Source organism: Peromyscus maniculatus, chromosome 1, assembly GCF_049852395.1.
Source record: "Peromyscus maniculatus bairdii isolate BWxNUB_F1_BW_parent chromosome 1, HU_Pman_BW_mat_3.1, whole genome shotgun sequence".
In the NCBI taxonomy this organism is placed as follows: domain Eukaryota; kingdom Metazoa; phylum Chordata; class Mammalia; order Rodentia; family Cricetidae; genus Peromyscus; species Peromyscus maniculatus.
This window is the reverse complement of record NC_134852.1, coordinates 213191334-213210958: the sequence shown is the minus strand read 5'-3', so window position 1 is coordinate 213210958 and position 19625 is coordinate 213191334. Positions and strand designations below refer to the sequence as shown.

The 19625-nt window shown below is 48.5% G+C and overlaps 1 long non-coding RNA gene across 1 annotated transcript; it reads right to left on the bottom strand.

Moving 5' to 3' along the window:
- Positions 1-2954: 2954 nt before the first annotated feature.
- On the bottom strand, positions 2955-18508 carry LOC143271191 (uncharacterized). Its single transcript, XR_013048419.1, has 3 exons — positions 14763-18508; positions 14366-14663; positions 2955-6149 (listed from the first exon to the last, which is right to left on the bottom strand). It is a non-coding gene; the product is annotated as an uncharacterized LOC143271191 (long non-coding RNA).
- Positions 18509-19625: the final 1117 nt, after the last annotated feature.

Genomic DNA, 19625 nt, shown 5'->3' with positions numbered 1-19625 from the left:
CAGAGAGCACTTACTGTTGGAAGTGGGCAACATGGCTTTGCTCTGACTGGGGCCTAGTGAGAGAGGCTGTGAGATAACACCAAGCTGCTGTGTGGACAGAAAGGGCCAATGGTGGTTAAAACCCTGAAGCCCATGTCACAGATGTAAATTCCAGCAGAGTCCCAGTGCAGCAGCAGCAGTAGCGGCGGCAGCGGCGGCAGCAGCAGCAGCATATATCATAGAAGGTTCAAGAGGACTCAAATCCTGATAGGAAGGCAGCAGCTGGCCCCAGACTGTGCATCTCAAACAGCTCCTCTGTGCAGACTCCATGGGGTAGCCATCCATATCCCAAATGAAAACAGAAAGTTTTCCTTCAAGCATGCTGGAATCTAACTTAGTGCTTCCCCCATAAAGCTAATATTCCTGTTCCCTAAGATGTGGCAATTCCTCTTCAGAGCATCTGCATATATGTACATACACCAGAATGTTCACAGAAGTGCTTTTTCTAGTTGTAGTAAAACAGGATGTAGGGAAGTTTCTTGGTCCCACCTAGCCCTAAGGTCTGGACGAATCTCTCCCACCCGACTTCTCCCAGCCACTTATAAAATAACTCAGGCCAAGTGGTGGTGGCACATGCCTTTAATTCCAGCACTCAGGAGGCATAGACAGGCGGATCTCTGTGAGTTCAAGACCAGAGAGAGTTCTACAGAGAGCGTTCCAGCTACAGAGAAACCCTGTCTCAAAAAACCACACACATACACACACACACACACACACACACACACACACACACACACAGCACAGAGGCTTACATTAATTGCAAACTGTGTGGCCTACGGCTCAGACTTCTTGCTAGCTAGCTCTTACATCTTGACTCCACCCTTTCCTATTAATCTGTGTCTTGCCACGTGGCTCTGTGGCATTACCTGCTCTCTCACATCTTGCTTCTTGTGGCGTGACTTGCAGCTTCTGCCTGACTCCACCCTTCTTCATCTACGTCTTCAGTTTGAACGTACCGCCCAACCTTATTCTGTCTCACTATTGGCCAAACAGCTTTATTTATCAACCAATGAGAGCAACATATATTCACAGCGTACAGAAAGACATCCCACAGCAACAGGATACCAACCCCAGTACCCGCACAAAGGGGAATGGAGAAGTGAATTGTGTCATGGTTGTGCAAAGGTGGAGTCTCCACAGAGAAGATGAAAGAAGAAAGAAGCAGAGCAGCAGGGATGAGCCATGGAAGTGTCATCACATGTGGAGGCTCACACCTGCAATCCCACCACTCCGGAGTCTGAGGTAGGAAGAGTTCCATGAGTTCAAATCCAACCTCATCTAATAGTGCATTCCAGGTTAACCTGCGCTGAGGGTGAGATCACACTGTCTCACAAAAACAAAAAAGATACATTGTTTTCAGTGAGAGGGAAGCAGGGCACAGAAGATCTCCCATGATCAGTCTGCTTTTATGGATTCGTTAGTATCTATGTGTGTAGTATGGTGTTTGTGTATTTAAGTTTCAGTGCATGTGTGTGTGGATGCTTCCAGGGACCAGAAGAGGACATTAGATCTCCTGGAGCTAGAGTTACAGGTGGCTATAAGATGCCTGAGGTGGGTACTAGGAACCAAGCTCACTGCTTTTACAAAGCTCAAAATAAAGCAATGTGTTATTTAGGGTGGCAACTGGACAACCTTTTTAAAGGGGCCGTTGCTGTTAATACTTTACAGGAAAGTGACTAGAGCTGGGAAGGAAGCTTCACGGTAAAGTTCTCCCTTCACGAGGAAGCAGAACAGAGTCCCATCCTCAGCACCCACATGAAAAAGCTGAGCAGGGTGGCACCCACTTGTAATCCCAGTACTGGGTAGGTGGAGACAGAGAGAGCCTGGAACTCATTGCCCAGCAACCCCTTCTAAGGTTGGTTTAGGCCAGTGCAAGATCCCACCTCAAAAAACAAGGTGGATAATGACTGATGAGAGGTGATAAGAGACGCCCACTTCAAGATGTCAGTCACAGCTCATGGAAGCAAGGATCTGAGGAAAGTGGCCCCACGGCGAGAAACAAGTTCTGCTTTTTATGCTGAGAAGTAAATTCACCAGACTTCACCACTTGCGTGTTGTGTGCACGTTAAGTTGTGATTAAAACCAAAAACAAACAACAACAACAAAAACCTTAAAAAGGCTAAAAGCCAAGGCTCAGAGAGGCTGAAGAGTGCAGCCATGTTGCACAGCATCGAATCAATAAAGCTTGAGTTTTACCCCGGACAACTGGCTGCAGCACCCACATAAAACCCTTGAGCACGCTGTCTGTTGTGAGCCAGCTGGACTGCTTGAGAGTGGCTGGGAATCACAGAAGGGATGTGGCTAAGAGGCGTGGGTGGGTGGTGGCAACCATTTTCCCTATGCTCCAGGCGCCCCAGCACAGAGGCTGTGGGGAAAGGTCAGTGTCAGCCTGTCCTCTTTGGGGCCTAGTTCAGAAGACTACAATCTGCGGGTGAGTCACCTGCCTGCCTCCTTCCCCTGGATACACCGTGCCCCCTCCAAGCACACGCATGCCACATGGGCCCTCAGACTTGACCTGTGTCTGCTGTAAGCTCAGCCTGTGAATTCATCCCAGGCATGTGAGAAAGGGTAGTTGCAGCTGGGATAGGAAGCATCCTCCGAAACAGCTGTGTGTTAAAGGCTTGGTTGCCAGCTAGTAGGGGTCTCTGGGGTGGTTAGATCATGATGCTCTGGCTTCGTGAGTTGATTGACCCACTGACAAGGTCACAATGATGAGAGTGTTGCTGGAAGGTGGTGGAGACTTAGATACGCTGTGATTGAAGGTAAAGGTCGCCAGGGTATGCCTTTGAAAGGTATCTTGCCCCAGCTTCCTTCAACCACATTATCTGTCCATCCTTCCCTCCTTTCCCCACTTCCCCTTCTGTTCTTCCCTCCCTCCGTCCCTCCCTCCCAGCTGCCATGAGAGTTCTGCTCCACCACAGCCTTCTGCCTGCTGCTCTGTCTCACCACTGGTGCGCAAGCAATGAAGCCAGTCAGGCATGGACTGAATATTTGAAATGATTTTTAAGCTGCTTCTCTCAGAAGGCTGCCTAACATGGGACGTCAGCTCAGTCGGGTGGCATGGCCTGCACAGTTCCCTCACAAGCCACAGCAGCTTGTCTCTGGCTGTGACTTTAGGGGAACATTTTCTGCAGGACTTGCTGTCACGTGTTGCCAACTCTCAGCTCCAGGAAGAAGCTATGATGGGTCTCCTCATTCTCTGTTCACAAAGAAAGGAAATAGCCTCCAGAGAAAGTGAGTGAATTGCTCAGGGTCAGACTTCACGGCACCTGGAGCCTACTCTCCTTCCCTGAGCTTCACTTCCTTTCTACTTCCCTTTCAGTGGGGGAAAAACAAACAAACCAAAACAGGTTCAACTGCTCTGCCACTTGAAGATCTCAAGAAGAAAAAAATCACAGTCGTGTGTGTGTGTGTGTGTGTGTGTGTGTGTGTGTGTGTGTGTGTGTGTGTGTGTGTGTGTGTTTCCAAGGACACACTTGTGGGAATCATTTCTCTCTGTCCACCATGTGGTTCCCATGGGTTACACTCAGACTGTCAACTTTTGCAGCAAGCCTTTCCTCCTGGAGACATCTCACTTTCTGAGACCGGGTCTCTCACTGGTTGGGAGCTCACAGCTGGGCAGTCTGGCCCCAGGGTCATCCTGTCTCTGACTTCCTGTCACTAACTCCATGGGGGCACCACCACACCCGTTTATGTTTCATTTGTTCTAGGGCTCAGACTCAGGCCTCCATGCTTGCAAGACAGGCACTTTCCCACCTGAGCCAGCTCACCAGGCGTCTTCCAGTTTTACAGGCTGTTCTGGGCCTAAATTCCACCTACACTGAGAAGACACAGAAGGCTCAAACAGAAACAAAAGTGTATAACAGGAGAAATAAGGCACAAAATCCAGTGTCCGTTGCTCTGACATTGCTTGGGCCAAACTCTAGAGATCCTGACAGGGTGACTTTGGGTTTCTTTGCCACTGCATTATCCATAAGGAACTGCCTGGGACACAAAGGGGCCTGGAACAGAACCGGGCACCAGTTGCGTGACTGACAAAGACGCTAGGCCCTGCTATAACTTCCCCGCCGCCTCCCACACTGCTCCTGAAGCAAAGTCAGATGCCTCCCCCTAAAGCGGAAGAGGAAAGTATCAATCTGTTTGGGGGAAAGTTACGAATTGTATGTGCCTGGAGTCCTTGATATATGACTACAGCCTGGTGCGCAACAAGTGATTCTTGCTGTTGCATTTGATCTCAGATGGTAATGTGTTCTCCTGACATCACCCAAATGGGGAATGACTGAAGATGGTTTCTATAAGACGGCTGCAAACTTCAAAGCCACTCTTCACCACACCCCACCCCACCTCCCCTCCCTCTCTTCCTCCTCTCCCTTCACCCAGCAAATTGTTTGGGGGCCAAAAGTGATTGTAGGACGATCAAGAATCAAGGCACTTGTGACAGGTGGTACCACCTGTGTCTGGGCAGCAGTCACCAGGCTGCATCTGCTCCCCAGTTGTGGAGGGAGGGAGGGGTGCATCTGAGGAGGATTCTTCAGCCAGGCTGAGCGGAAGCCCAGTCCTGGGGCAGCTGCCTGAGAGAGGTGACAGAGGTTGAACCCCAGGACACTGTGGCTTTGAAAGATCGAATCGCTGCATGCAGGCTTGGCTGGGACCTTCTCATTCCAGAGAGGTGGGAAGTTAAGTGTCAACCAGTACCCAAAGGCCCCCAGCACCTTGGAGGTGAGGACAGAGGCAGATCCCAAACACCCTGACTTCCACCCCGGATTCTGCTCCTGCAGGAGTCACAACACCTCTACTTGGCTAGATGGAGATTCATCACCCTTGTTTCTCTCATTCTTGGATGGATGAGAACACTGTTACCCAAGTTGCTTTTGGTGTCAGGAGTGTCCTAGGTATTCTAAAGGAACTAAGTTACTCTAATCCAGGTGGTTTTCACCTGTGGGGTAGTCTCTCTTAGGCATACTTGTATTAATATTGCCATGATTGGGGTGAGGCATGCTGCTCCTGACAGCTACTGAGTAGAACCCAGTGGTGCTGCCAAACATCCTCCCACAACAAAGAATTTACCAGCATGAAATAGCAATAGGGCTATGTTTGGGACCCTTGTAGGATCTCTGGCATGTGTAATATTGCAATGGTGGAGGTGGTTATCACTCTAAAAATGTGGAAACAGAGACTAAATGACCTGCTTGGGAACCTCATAGCCCATAGGCAGCAGAGCCAAGCTGTATACCAGAACAACCAGACTCTGCACAATGCAGCCATGCTAAATGCTTCCTCTCTGATAATGAGGGGAAATCAGCAAGCCAAGTTCATCTATAAAGTGCTAAAAATGCAGATAGACTAACACACCCTTGGCCTCCACCCAAGTTCTGTCCCCTCCCTAAGGTATCAGTGTTTGACATGTCCTTTCATACCTTTGTACCTTTGTGTATGTGAATGCGTGGAGCTCTTTGTGGTTTGAGAATAAATGAAATTGCTGTGTTCTTCAGCAGTTTGCCTTCCTTCTCAGGCACAATCTAAGACATCACTACATATCAAGCCACACAAGCATACATCATTTTAAGCAATTCTCTGATCTCCACAGCTTGGATTACATCCTTTATCCTTTCTTCCCTGTTGAAGGAATGTAGGTCATCTGCAGCTTGGGACTTGAAACATATGGTGCAGTGGTCAATAACCGGACTTTGGAAGAATCACAGAAGCCTCAGTTAGAATTCTGGGCTAGCTGTATGCCCTCAGAAGAGTTCCTCAGCATCTCTGAGGTTGGAGCCCTTGCCTATCCAACAGAAGTATCATGGAACCAGTGAACACTCTTAGTGACGTGTAAAGAGAGATGAATGCTGTGACCTTAGCATCAGAAGTACTTAAAGGAGGCCAGCCAGGCTGTCATTACATACATCCTCATTACCATACATCCTCAAAACAGAAGATGGTGGTGGCAGTGATGGTGGGTTTTCTTACTGCTATGTATCTGTTTAGTCAGCAATCTTCTCATGCCAGTTCCCTCAGAAGTACCATTAAAATCCTTTGGAGAAACCGAGTTGACAGCTGGAGCAGCTCCCACCTTCTCAGAATTCACTCCCTACCACAGCTTCCCTGTGCAGGTCCTGGAAGACAAAGAGCAAACGATGATATTGTTAAAGAGATTTTAATTGGACCATCTCTCAGAATCCACCCAGAAAGGCCAGGATCTGCATTTTTAGCCAATGAGTATACAGGGAAACAAAACCTAAAACTAAAAGAGGCAGTGAAGGGTTGTGAGAGTAGTGTCTACATCGACCTGTGTTTGAGTGGGGTCTTTGATCTGGCTCACATGAGAGACCCATAAGTCAGCCACCTCTCACACCTGCAATGCAGAGCAAGCGCCTACAAAATGAAAGCTCGGTGCCTAAGGTGGGCCTCAGGCCCCACACTTGTAAGCAGGGCTCCCTCCAGCTCCTCTGGAGTACTCTTCCAAAATGTCCATCCAGCTCTCTGGAGATGTAAGACACTCTTCTAGGACCTGAGGCCAGGATCCTGGAGCTGGAGCATTTGTTCCAAGAATGCGTTTTACCTCCTCAGGCTGTTACTAGCAACAAAAACTCTTTGTACAGGAATCCTGTGGTTTCATTTCCAGGGATGAAGTTTCAGGGGTCAAGGGAGAAAAATTGCTACTCAAGCCATAATAGTGGAGCCATTCCAAGACTGGACTGAGCATAGTGGAACATCACCTAGGACCAGCGATGGTCCTGTGGATAGACTCTGACCCAGGGTGAGCCAGGCAGAAATGATCTCCTTCATTTTCTTCAAACTAGGAGTAGAAAGGTAGGCACATTCCTACATGTGGGAGACTTGTTCAAACCACCTGATGTGATAAAGACCAGCTGTGGCTCCTGAAGGATAGCTTCAGAAAGACCCCAGATCCTGGCTGAGGGTGAACATAAAACTCTAAAAAGGAACTGAATTTCAGCAAGGGTAGCAGAACCAGCTAGAAAGAGGCATGAGAAAAACAAGTGTGCAAAGAAGCAAAATGGAAAGGAGAGGGAGAAGCATTGTGCAGGTCTCTAGCAAGACACCCAAGGTGTGCAAGTCACTGGAGCTCCTCTGGCAGGCCTGCTAGGGATTCAGGAAGGCTGCTGAGGGCAAACTTCAGTCTCATGCTCTAAAAGCATGGCACCTCCCAGGATGAAAGCTGCACCTGATCATCTGCCAGGCTCTGTCTCCAGCCTTAGCTATGAGAAGAAACACAGGTACATGCATGCACAAAAGTGTACAAGCTTGAGCAAAGGTATGTGTAGGGTAACCTACGATTCCGTGTGTGTATGTGTGTGTGTGTGTGTGTGTGTATGTGTGTGTGTGTGTTGTGTGTGTAAGAGAGAGAGTGTTTGTGTGTGTGTAAGAGAGAAATAGTGTTTGTGTGTGTGTAATAGAAAGAGTGTTTGTGTGTGTGAGAGTGTGTGTGTAAGAGAGAAATAGTGTTTGTGTGTGTGTGTAAGAGAGTGTGTGTGTGTAAGAGAGAAAGAGTGTGTGTGTATATGTAAGAGAGTAATAGTGTTTGTGTGTGTATATGTAAGAGAGAAATAGTGTGTGTGTGTGTGTGTGTGTGTGTGTGTATGTGTGTGTGTGTTTGCATTCACCATAATTCAAGTTTGTGGAATATGGTGAATGTATGTGGGTGTGGCTTGGGTGTCTCTGAACAAAGTGGAGGATACATATGTGAGAAGCACTTCAGAATGAGGAAGTGGGATAAGATATGTGGCAACACCTTTTGAGGAGTGTGCACACATGTCTATACATTTATACATATATTCCAAACAGGCAATGGGAAGAAGATGACCATGGAATGTGTATGCTGATGGACAACTATCTGCAGGTATACATAGCATGAGGTGGGGTAACCAGTGATGATTCTGCAAGAGGGGGAGATTCTCTGGGGCAGGATTGCTAATCTTTGTTTTCAACTTAACTGGATTTAAACTCTACTAGGAAACACACCCTGGGTGTATTTGTGAGAGTATTTCCAGAAAGGTTTTGCTGAGGAGGAAAGACTCATCCTGAATGTGGGCAGCTCCATCTCTCACAGACTGAGGTCCCAGGGAAATAAAAAGGAGAAAGTGAGCTTCTGGCTGTGATGGTCTGAATGAGAATGGCACCTGTAGGCTCATGTGGTTAAAGACTTGGTCACCAGTTGGTGGACCTACTTGGGAAGAATTGGTAGGTGTGGCCTTGTTGGTAGAAATATGCCACTGGGGTGAGCCTTGGGGCTTCAAAAGCCCATGCCATCCCAGTTAGCTCTCTTTGCTTCACAGTTGTGGATCGAGATGTGAGCTCTGTTCCTTCACTCTGCCATCATGGACTCTAACCCTCTAAAACTGTACACTAAATTAAATTAATTAACCTCCTTCTTTTATAAGTTGCCTTGCTCATGGTGTTTTATCACAGCAACAGAAAAATAATTCAAATGCTGACCTCAGACTGGATGTAGCCTGATGTCTCATGCTCCTATGACAATGCCTTTCTCACAATAAAAGACTTTTATCCAAACCATGACCCCAAATAAACCTTCTTTCATGGAGTTGCTTTTCTCGGGTATTTTGTAGCAGCTGAGGAAAGGGCAGGGGCAAGCCGGGCACCCACCCCTCCTCAGCTTAGCAGGGAGAATGGAAGTCCTGGCCAGAGAACAGTGGTTGCTGCCCTAGTCTGTTGCCAGCATACCCACCTTCACCCTAGGGGCCAGGGCAGGGAAGTTAGAAGAGAGTCACGGTCTGCTATTCAGCCTGCAGCATCTGTGGGGTGTATAGGTGGGGCAGAGCTCTGGAGGCTGAGGTAAGATGCCTGCCAGGCCTCTCTCCTGGGGCTGATGAGCAGACACACTGGTGGGTGAAGGGAAGAAGTTGAAACTACTATGCATAAGAACAAAGATCAAAGATCCAAGGACAAATCTTAGTTGATTCAGTGCTTTCCTGGCATTCACAGAGTTCTGGGTTCCATCTCCAGTGCCACATAAACCCAGTGTGGTGATGCCTGCTTGCAATCCCAGTGCTTGGAAGGTGAAGGCAAAGGCAACAAAAATTCAGTGTCATCCTTGGCTGCAACCTGCAAGTTCTAGGCTAGCCTGGGCTATGTGAGATACTGTTTCACAAACGAAAAATAAGTCAAGAATGAAAGCTGAGGTCTCATGATTTCTTACCACAGATGCACCACCAAGGGAATGTGTGGTGTTCCCACTTGGCAAGAAGATAATAATTACTAGGATTGGTTAGCTCATCTCAGGATGGGTAGGTAGGAGCAGGAGCACCTAAAAATGAAGAGTTTCTGCTCCCAAGCTGAGACATCCCCATGTCTTAAGAACTGGTTGGATCAAGAGTGGCTGTAGTCACATCTCCACTTCTAAGTCTGCCATGTGCTTACACCCTGTGCCAAGCTGTCCAAGAACTTGCTCTTTTCTTACTGCTCATCTTTTGGCCCCACCCAACCTCCCTGCCCTGGGCTTCTCCCATTCAAACCAAAATGTACCCTCACCCTCCTGGGCCCTGAGACAGGTATTAATATGGCCAGCAGCCCCTGGGAAGTAGCGTGCACCCTGATTTCATGGGGCACCTCCTGTAGGACCCCTTGACTCACCAAACTCTTTCTTCCTTCCTGGATGATGAAATCATAGGCTCTCTTCGGCCCTCACACCATAAGATAAATTGTCAAAATGTTTTGATCTAATTGGGTCTTTTTCAAGTCAGCTGAAAGTCATCAAGTGGGGAGCCAGATGGAGCCTGTGATTAATGAGGGGCATTTGGTCGCCTCACCACATCCATCATGAAGCCAGAATGGGTGGAGTGCCCCAGTCTTCCCAGGAATGGGCATGAATGGCAGACCACTAAGGCCACACTTCACCCACAAGTGGCCCTATTTGCTTCTATGGCCTACCTTAGAAAAAGGCTGCCTTTTCTACACGTGGCCCCCAAAACTCTGCCATCCTAGAGATGGCCTCTGAGCAGGCCCCAGGTCTGAAGACAGCTTCTTGTTCCCAAAATGTCTCAACATCATGGGAGCCATAAGTGAGGCTGAGCTCCCACAAAGGTTACTCCAGAGAGGAGGGGATCTGATGTCTGGCTGCCTCAAATAAGGCGTGTAGACATGGCTGCTTCCTTCTCTGTCTGCAAGGTACCCTCAGTGGGGTGCAGGAGCTTGGGGGAATTCAAGGAATGGCTCTGCCTGTGCAGGGGAAGCAGCTCTGTGTACTGGAGGGGCTGGCTGCTGCTCCAGGCTATTCCCCGCCCTTTGAGGTGTGACCTTCAGTGATGTCAGCCTCTCTCTGGGGTAAACACAAGTGGGAGCCAACCCTCCTGTCATCCAGTTGTAACTTAATCTGTGTCCTCCATGCATGGTGTACATTGAAATTGGCCAAAGGGGTGGGACATTTTAACCATATTGATTCAGAGTCCACCACCCTCACATACACAGCAACCGAATCCCTCGTTGATAGCTCCTCATGGCCCTTAGGAGACTCCAACGGACAGTTCAAAGTGAGACCCTTGAACTAGGGCAGACCCATCTTCAGCCCTTCTGCATCACTGAGCCTTGACTTCTTCATCCAAAGGGTGATTTGGGCTGTGCGAATCAGCTAAGGCACATTTAGGGGGGTAGAGGTAAGAGGACTCTGCAAACACACTCACTCCTATGAAGAAAAGGAACAAACCCACCAAGACATCATTGACCATTGGTTCACCCAGCAAAGAGTTACATGGCCCCAGCTATATGCCAGACATCTCTGGAGATTAAAAAAATAATAATAACTAATAGAGCCCTGCTATTAAGAACCTTCCAGAAGTGTAAGAGAGGACATTAGAGCACTGAAGGACCACACAGACTTGGAAAGCATCCCTGTGCAGAGAGCTCTTGAGCTGAATCAGGGAATAGGTGACCAAGCCATGTGGCATGAGGAGTGTGGGCTCAGAGAGTGGCACAACACTCACCTGCCCCGTCCTTGATAATGCAAATGAGAAGAGAAGCGAGATAGACAGCCGCCATCTCTGTTCAGAAACTCAAAAACCTTAGTTCCACCTCCCAGCTGCCCTGGAGTTCTGTGAAGGCTCCACTCACCCGGGGCTTCTGCAATGCCTGGAATGTAACAGGACTGTTTCTTTGCAAGCCGGTGGGTGAAATGAACCTAGTCACCCTTGCTGCTGTGAAGGGTAAGCCTTATCCTCTTTCCCTGGGAAAGTCCACAGTTCCAGTCTATTTTCTGAAAGGCTTCATGATGGGTTGGAATTAAATCTAAGACAGGAAAAGCTCCCCATTTGCAAAAGTCATCCCATGCCGTGTCTCCAGGAAAGCTGATGCCCTTAGAGATCTGATTGATGTCTACCAGGCCTTTGTGGCATGTGTCACACTTGGTCACATGTCTGCCTCTTCCTCCAACATTCTACATGAGAAGATCTTTGATCTTTGGACACATGTGCTTTGCCCCCTCCCCTCAGATTCACAGCAGATAACAATGAGCCCATTCCCCACAATCATACGAATGGATGCTGGTCATGAGAGCCAGTTTTCTCCACTGTGAAAACCCTTTGGCAAGCTGGAGTGGGGTGGTGGGAAAAAATAGACCATTGCTTGTTCAGGGTGTCATGGGTGAGGAGCCCTGGCCAGCCTCGAATTTCTTGGTCTAGAGGTCCCAGTGTCAGAGCTTGGTATCTGATCTCTGTCTCTGCCAGGGAGCCAGCTGCCCACTGCCCACAGGTGACCCAGAACAGAACCCAGAAGGCTGTCAGCTCCTTCACTAGAAAATCAGTATTGTCTCTTCACTCAAAAAGGCAGCAGGCAGCACCTCTCTCTAGCGTATTCCTGTCCTCTAGCATCATCTGAGTCCCTTGTAGCCCCCGTGTACTGCTGTGTGGCTGCCCAGCCAAATGCCTTGGTTAAAATTTCATACCCACCCTATTGTGGTTCCCAAGACCCAGGACTGATTTTCCTGATGATCCTTTACTTTGATCAGTGAGACTCAGTCAAGTGGAATTTACTGAGTAATTTATTTGGGTGAGCTGGGATATCATCTCTCTTAAACAGTCCTGGATTTCTCCTTCCCCGCACACCGGGCAACTTCAGGGCCAGTTCTCCCAGGGGAAGAAGCTACTGTAGAAGGTAGAATGGCAGACAGATACTGCCATCTAAACTTGCCACTGCTAGCTTCCTGGAAGTACAACTTACATAGGATACACCACACTAGAGGCCATGAGCACATCTGCAAGATGGGATGACCACACCCACCTTCTCTGGGTCAATTCAGGCTGGGAGATGGCTTAGTGGATAAAAGTGATTGCCCAGGCGAGGGTCAGACCTTGAGTTCCAATCTGTAAAACCCACATGAAAACTGGATATTGTGGCTTGAGCATCTGTCATCCCAGACCTCCTAAAGAGAGCTGGGAGGCAGAGATAGGCGAGTCCCCAGAACACCCAGGGCAGCTAAGAAAACAGCATTAGAACAACAAAGCACCCTGTCTCAAAGAATACAAGGATCAATAGATTGTCTCTGACTTCCATATCTGTGGTATGTGTGCACCTCCATCACCCAGAAGTGCACACACAAACAACACATACAACCACAGTGCTTGTGAAAGATCTTGGCCGCTGTGACACAATACAGCTGATATTGTCATTGGCCTTCTGTGGCCTCATGTGGAAGAGAGGATCATGGCTGCCACTAGACCTTGAAACCAATTCCCCTTCCTATCTCAGAAGTTTCTTTAGTCAATTTTTCCTCAGATTTTGTCACTGTTGACATTTAGGGACAGATCGCACCTTATAGTGGAGCTACCACAGGACACTGTGGGTACTTACACCATTGTTGGCCCTTGCCTTCAAATAAGAATATCATTCCTATCCCCCAGTTGTGGCAACTGAAAATACCCTAGATATTGCCCAGAGGCCCCTGTAGAGAAAATTGCCCTTCGTTGAGAACCACCTCATTACAGAACATTGGTATTTCTGCCTTGGCCATGACAATCTGCCTGGGAGGAAGGCCCCAGGGGTTCCAATGTGCACCAGAGCCAACAGGCTGTGGCAGGTTCCTAAGATCTCTGAGCCATGGAAGAAAATTGTGATGGGAATAACTGTGCCATAGGACTCTCCCTCCCCCACTTGGTGCTAAGTCCTTTCCCAAAAAAGCCATTTATAGAGGTGGGGAAGGTGTTGAGGACCTGATAAGCAGGAGACAGGGAGAGAAAGTTCACAAAGCCTCCATTTCCTTAGGGACTGGTTCTGGAGTTTTCTCTACTTCTTGGGATTTCTTCAGAAGACTGCATTAACTCCACCTCTGGTCCTAATGCCAAGGTTGTGACTGCCATTCAGTAGCAGAGCCCTTTCCTAGCAAGCACTCCCTGGGTACTATGCCCAGTAGCTGGATCCTGAGGGTCTTATGCTAAGCATTGTATGTGAACTATGTCATTTGTATGTCCCAATACACTAAGAACCCTTGGGATAGGAATAGGGGTAGATACATTCACAGATGAGACTGTGGAACCTCAGGAGGTGAAGTGACTGATTCAAGCCTACACAGTCATGAAGCCTGAAGCTAAAACATGCTCTCCAAAACCTGTTCCTGCCTCAGAGGCACTTGCCAGCCCTGGTCTTAGGCTTCCTGATCCTCTGCAGGACTGCTAATGAGAGGCCTTGAAAAATCTCCCTAACCGTAACTGTTGGACTGGAGACCAGAATGAGGGTCTAGAGAGTGCCTAGCAGGAGGATGAGGAGATAAACTCACTTGACTTGTCTGCTGTATCTCCAAGCTCATTTCCTCCCTAAAACAATTTTCCATGTTGACACTAAACACTAGGTATACAGTAGTGGCCACAGCAAGGGCTCTGTCCTCATGGAAAGTATACTGAGGAGTGAAAGACAGAGGGTAAGTAAGTACACAGAAGATATTAGCATGGCATGGCAGAACGTCAGTGAGGGGTGCATTCTACAGAGTCTGGGCTATATCTCTATTGTCGACAGTAGTATTTAAAGCTGAAATGAGGAGAGGGAAGAAGGATCGGCCACAGACATCCAAGAGATGACAGAGAAAAGGTGGGTGAACGTCAAAATGGGCAAATGCATCAGTCAGCATCGGCCAAGTCAAGATGCTGCAACAAACAATCCCAAATCCTCATATTATAAAATAACGAAACACAGTGGAGGTGAACAAGTGGGGAGGCGTGTCCTGTCACCCAGTGTCCCACTGCCTGCCTTTCAGCGGCGTTTTGTTTAATTTTTATTTGTTGTGTGTGCGTGTGAGTGTGTGAGTGTGTGTGTGTGTGTGTGTGTGTGTGTGTGTGTGTGTGTGTGTGTCAATCCCAGGTGCCAGTCTCACCTCCCACCTTGCTTGAGGCAGGCTCTGTGGTTATTGCAGGTTCGCTGGCCCACAAGCGTCCAGAGATTCTCCTGTCTCCACCCTGGTACTGCAGCCAGCTCTTCCTGGAGGCTGGAGATCCAAACTTGGGTTCTCAAAGGTGCTCTGCAAGTCTTTGCCCACTGAGCCAGCTCTCCCACGTGACTTCAGTCCTTCGATGGATGCTCTCTACACATCAGTCTTCCTCTGCTGTGATAACGAACAGCCGTCTGCTTGTAAGGATTTTAGAAGAGTGACTGCAGGCTCCTGACTATCAAGACTTCATAGTGACATAAAACAAAGAGAGGGACACACGTGGGCACTTACTCTTGTACCACACTCCATCCCTGCCTCAAGTTTGCTGAGGCCCCATTCTTACCAGAAAGAAGTTTGCTTAGCTGTCGAGTCTGGCGATAAAGGTGCCAATCATGTTTCCTGCTCTGGGCAAGCCTCTGTTGCTGGAACTCTCTGTTGAAAGGATGACATGACACATCCCTTCCACTTGCTGCCTTCAGGTTAAACATACAGTCGACTCCACCCTGGGGCTGCCAACTTCCCACCCTTGTTCCAGGACAGGTGGAGGCTGCCAGTTTGCCCGTTTTAAGCTCTCTCTGCTGTCAAATCTGCATACCTTGTCCCTGGCTCTGCCCTTCTTCCCTCCTGCAGATATACTTGGGGCTATTTTGGGAAGATTTTGCCACAACAGCCTCTGAGTGCTAATTAGTGTGACTTTGGAGAGAATTTTCCATTAGTAGGCAAGAAAAGAAAAAAAAAGCAGGAAGACAAATCACCTTGAAATCTAATAAGCAGTGCTGGACCCTCAGCCCCCAACAGTGTACAATCCACTTTATCCAGTGTCCTAGTGCACAGCTAAAGTTGTTTTGTGTCCTACGCTTGTTTGGTGCAGATCTTGAGTACCTATGGCATGCAGGCATTGAGCTGAAGCACGTTGAGAACACAATCAAGAAAGTGTGTGGCAGGCATTGTGCTGAAGCGCTTTGAGAACACAATCAAGAAAGTGTGCGGCAGGGACAGGGGGTCAAATTTCAAATGGCAGCACAAACAATGAAACTTGGCTTAGGAAAGCTTAAGAAATGTAGATTTATGAAAAACCAGAGAAGGCTTCCTGGAAGAACACAAGTGATTTGATTGGACCTTAAGAGATGATGATAGTTAAGGTTCAACCTGGATTCGAGGCCTGTCTGGGAATCTCATTAGCTGTGTGACCAAGGTAAGTCACTTAGCTTCTCTGAGATCCCATTTCCTCATTGGAAATTCCACTGTGGGAGGGAAGCTCCTGTACAATGGGTGGGTGTGGTGATAATTAACTGACTCCTAGGTCTGCTGCATAGTAACTGCTCATTAAAAGTTAGCTATTAAACAGCTGATCTCTGCCAAATGGGGAAGATAATGGAGATCATTTTTCTGATAGGGTAGAGAACATTTGGGGAGATGATATAGCCAAGACCTTGCCCTGGACTTGGTATACATTAGATGAGGCTGCGATTGTCCTCAGTCACAAAGATGGAAAGGGGGAGGGAGGAGAGGGGAGGCAGGGAAAAGCAGCAGTCAGCCCCTCCCTCCTGCCAGCACTTTCAGGGTTCTGAGCCCATCCCTCGGCACCATGCCCTGGGCTGCTAAGTGCCACCTCCAGCTTCCCAGCCCTACATCCGCCAGGAGCTGGAGAAGGGGAGGTGGGGGGCGGCGATTTCAGCGCTGTCCTCTGTTCTCAATCAAATGTGCCACTTTTCTGCCTGGCTTCACACATTGTGAGAGACATCCGCATACTGGTCTCTCAGTGTCCCTGGGTCAGCTCCTCCTGACCGGCCATGTGCCCACTGATGCGTCCGAAGTCCATTATCTCAGCAGATTGGCTGTCAGCAGAAGGCACAGCCGCCCCCCCCAGTCCTTGCCCCTTTGGAATCAGCCATCCTCTGCAGGGTCACAGTGACTCTGAGGGAACTCCCATGAGCACCCTGGGGCGACTGAGGTGGAGAGAAAAATGCAAGCTTCTGGAGAGCAGTGTTCTTTTTAGAATCCACCTTATAAAATCATTACTCTCTTGTCTGTTAGCTTGTTTTGTTTGGGGGTGCTGGGGGTGGGGCAGGAAGTGCTGGTTTGGGGTTTTATTTTTTTTTAAGGGGCTGTTAATGAAATGCACAGAAAAGTAAAAACATGTCATGCAAATTAGACACCTTTGGGGATTTTTAAAAACTTGTTTGAAGGGCTAATTAAGAAGCTATTAAAATAATTAATAATAATCTGCTCTTCCCAAATTTCTTTCAGTTGGAAAGTGTAACTGACGCCATTTTTATTCTGCTTTTTAAAGCACAGAGGTGTCAGGTCACTGGTTTCTGTCTTTTGAATAGCGGGTCCCTCATTTCCCTGGAAATATTTTTCTAAACTCTTGATGGTGTCGTTTTCCAGGGGAATCCCATTAATGTTCTTCCTGGCTGGTGTTTTCCTTTTCTCTGGGCCATTCCTGAAGCAGCAACGTGGTCAACGCACAGTAGAGTAACTCGAAAGCGCCCTGGGAGAAAACTGCTCTGAGTTACAGGAAATTAAAAAATTCCTGCAATACCAACCCACTTCTCAAAGTCAATCTGTGGTGTCCCAGCATCCATTCGACTCTGAAGTCAGGCCAGAATGAGTTCTGAAGAGTCGTTTCCAGGCTTACACAGGGTCACGTCACGTATTGAAGCCATATTGGCTTCTGTGTTTTGTAAACTTTGAACTCATTACTAAACCTTTGTCTCTTCCACCCCAGGGTCTGGCTCTTACCTTGCCTTCATCAATCTGAGCCTTAAAAATGTAATAAAAAATGCTGAAAAGCATTCTACATGTGGAAACTTGGTAAAACACTGGTCACTTTGAGCCTGAATTCCCCAGAGCATTCCAAGATGGGCAAGGTGATGAGCCACACTCTCTCCTGCTCACTGGCTTTCTAGATCTAGGCTGGTCACCAGCAATGTGAGGAAACAAACAGCACTAGTCCTCTCCTCTGAGCCTCTGTCTCTGACATAAGCCATAGGCCATGTCTGAACCCCAAGATGCCAAATTCTTCCTCCCATGAAAGCCAGGCTGGAAGGCTCTCAGGGTGACATTCTCCCTAATGAAGACTTCATGTGAGGTCTCTGAGTTCCTATGCAAAGACGATGGCATCTTCCTGGGTTCCCAGATGAGAGCAGAATGAAGATGTGGGTACCCTGAGAATGTCACATGATGGGTTACGTCATAATGAATAGAGGCACTGCTAAGGGATACTGTGTTTTTCTCCAAGAGCATGGAGTATCAGAGATCAGGGTCTCTGGGACATTAAGAAGTCATTGAAAGCTGTAGGGACTTGTACCAATCATGTACACTCAGTCCTCTACATCTCCTTCCTCTTGCCTCTCAACCCCTCTCTCTACACTGAGATCCTCTGGAGCAGGTAGCTATCATACCGGTATCTCCTTCTCTAGGTAGATAGTCATTCGTCAGCTTGGAGATAAGGGAAGCACAGGTACTTCAGAGGCAAGCTGGCTTAGGCTTATAACTCAGCTCAGCCTTGGCCTGAATGGCCTTGGAGCAGTCACTTGACCTCTCTGGGTTTGGGATCTCTCTTTTGTAAAAATGGAGGTAGTACCGCCCACTTTTCAGACCCATACTGGAAACACGCAGAATCTTAGGCATACAGTTCTGGTAGTTCAGGCTGTATGGGGAAAAGAGGCAGGTGAACTGATGGGGTTGCTGGGAATGGTTGCAGAGTGCTGCCCCGAACTCTGGAGCCAGGGACAGAACAGAGCTGTTCTTTAACACTCAGCCCAACACCTCCTAATGAAATGTAAAAAAGGGCTCTCATAACCCGGCCCTTCTTCCAGTGGGGAGCGAAGGTGTGAGTAGACAGACACAGCCAGGATGGCCTTGTCTAGTTTGCAGGGCTGCACCTAGGCTTCCTCCTCCTGTGTGGCCTGCTGAGAGGATGTAAAGGACACGCCTCCCTTTGAAGAGGAGTGCAGCCGTTTGAGGACACACATCCCTCTTGAGCATCCTACAAGACACTGAAATTCCTCGGGGCTGAAATTCCTCGTGATGCAACAAGAAGAGACATGTTCTGAGCTTTGGAATCTGGAGGGCCTGACTCCCTTGAACAGGTGGGCGGAGCTCCTGGGGAACTTCCTGGTCAGCTAGCCTGACCAGGAAGTTGTTTCTGGAACTTGCAGGCACAAGCATGGTAGGTCCTAGAAGCCAGCTGTCTGTACATGGGGTTCAGGACCTCACCCCAGCTTCACACAAAATCACTCCCAATTGGCAGGAGGGAGGGCCCAGAGAGGGGAGGCTTCTTCTCTTGGCTCACAGAAGCAATGTGTGTGAGACTCAGAAATGCTCGGAAATGCAGACCTGGCTCTGGCCGTCTGACCCCAGGGCTCTGAACAGCACTCCCATTATTTTCCCTCCTTCAATAGGGCAGAGCTTCCTATGTGTTTACATGAGGCCAGTGCTCGGAAGCCACTGCTGAGCAAGATCACTGTGGCCCTGTCCTCTTGGGACCAGGATGAGCTTCCACAAAGACATATCCCAAAAGCCCAAATTAAAGCTTATGAGTTGTGACCAGGTGGAGTGAAGCAATCATGTAGAGGTCTCCAGCTTAGAGAAACACAGGGGTAGGTCTGATGTAGTGGCTAGGAAGAAAATCTTGGGGGAAAGCCCTCAGGCAGGTCAGCAGTCATGTAATTGAGTAGCTCATAATCAAAGTCTGCCGTACATTCACTCAGTCAATCAACAAATAGTGCGGGAGACCCACTGTGTGCCAAGCAGTATATGAGATGGTCTGTGATGAGTTTTAGGCCTCCTGAAGGCCTCGTCAGACCAAATCAGGAAAATCCAGGTTTAATGGATAAAACGCTCCCAGGCGAAGACGAGAGACCAGAAGAACCAGGAGTCTGTTTTCTGGGATGCCGCTTATATATGCCCTGAGGGAGTGGTCTTGAGCCTCTCTGGGGGAGGAGCTGTGTTTGGCAGGCTTTGAAGGGGCAGATTTGGGGAGGAGAGCCAAGGTGGATCTTCCACCAGACTCCTTCCAAACATTCCAGACTCTTTGGGTATAGGGATGCCAGGGTGCCAGGGGTTGAGGTGGAGTGCCCACCCAAACAGTCTGTGATCTAAAAGTGGTTTGGGTGCAAGGGAAGATATGACCCCTGAAATGAGGAAGTATAAATGTTGACACAGGGACACAGAGAAAGGAAGCATGGGCTGTGCTAGG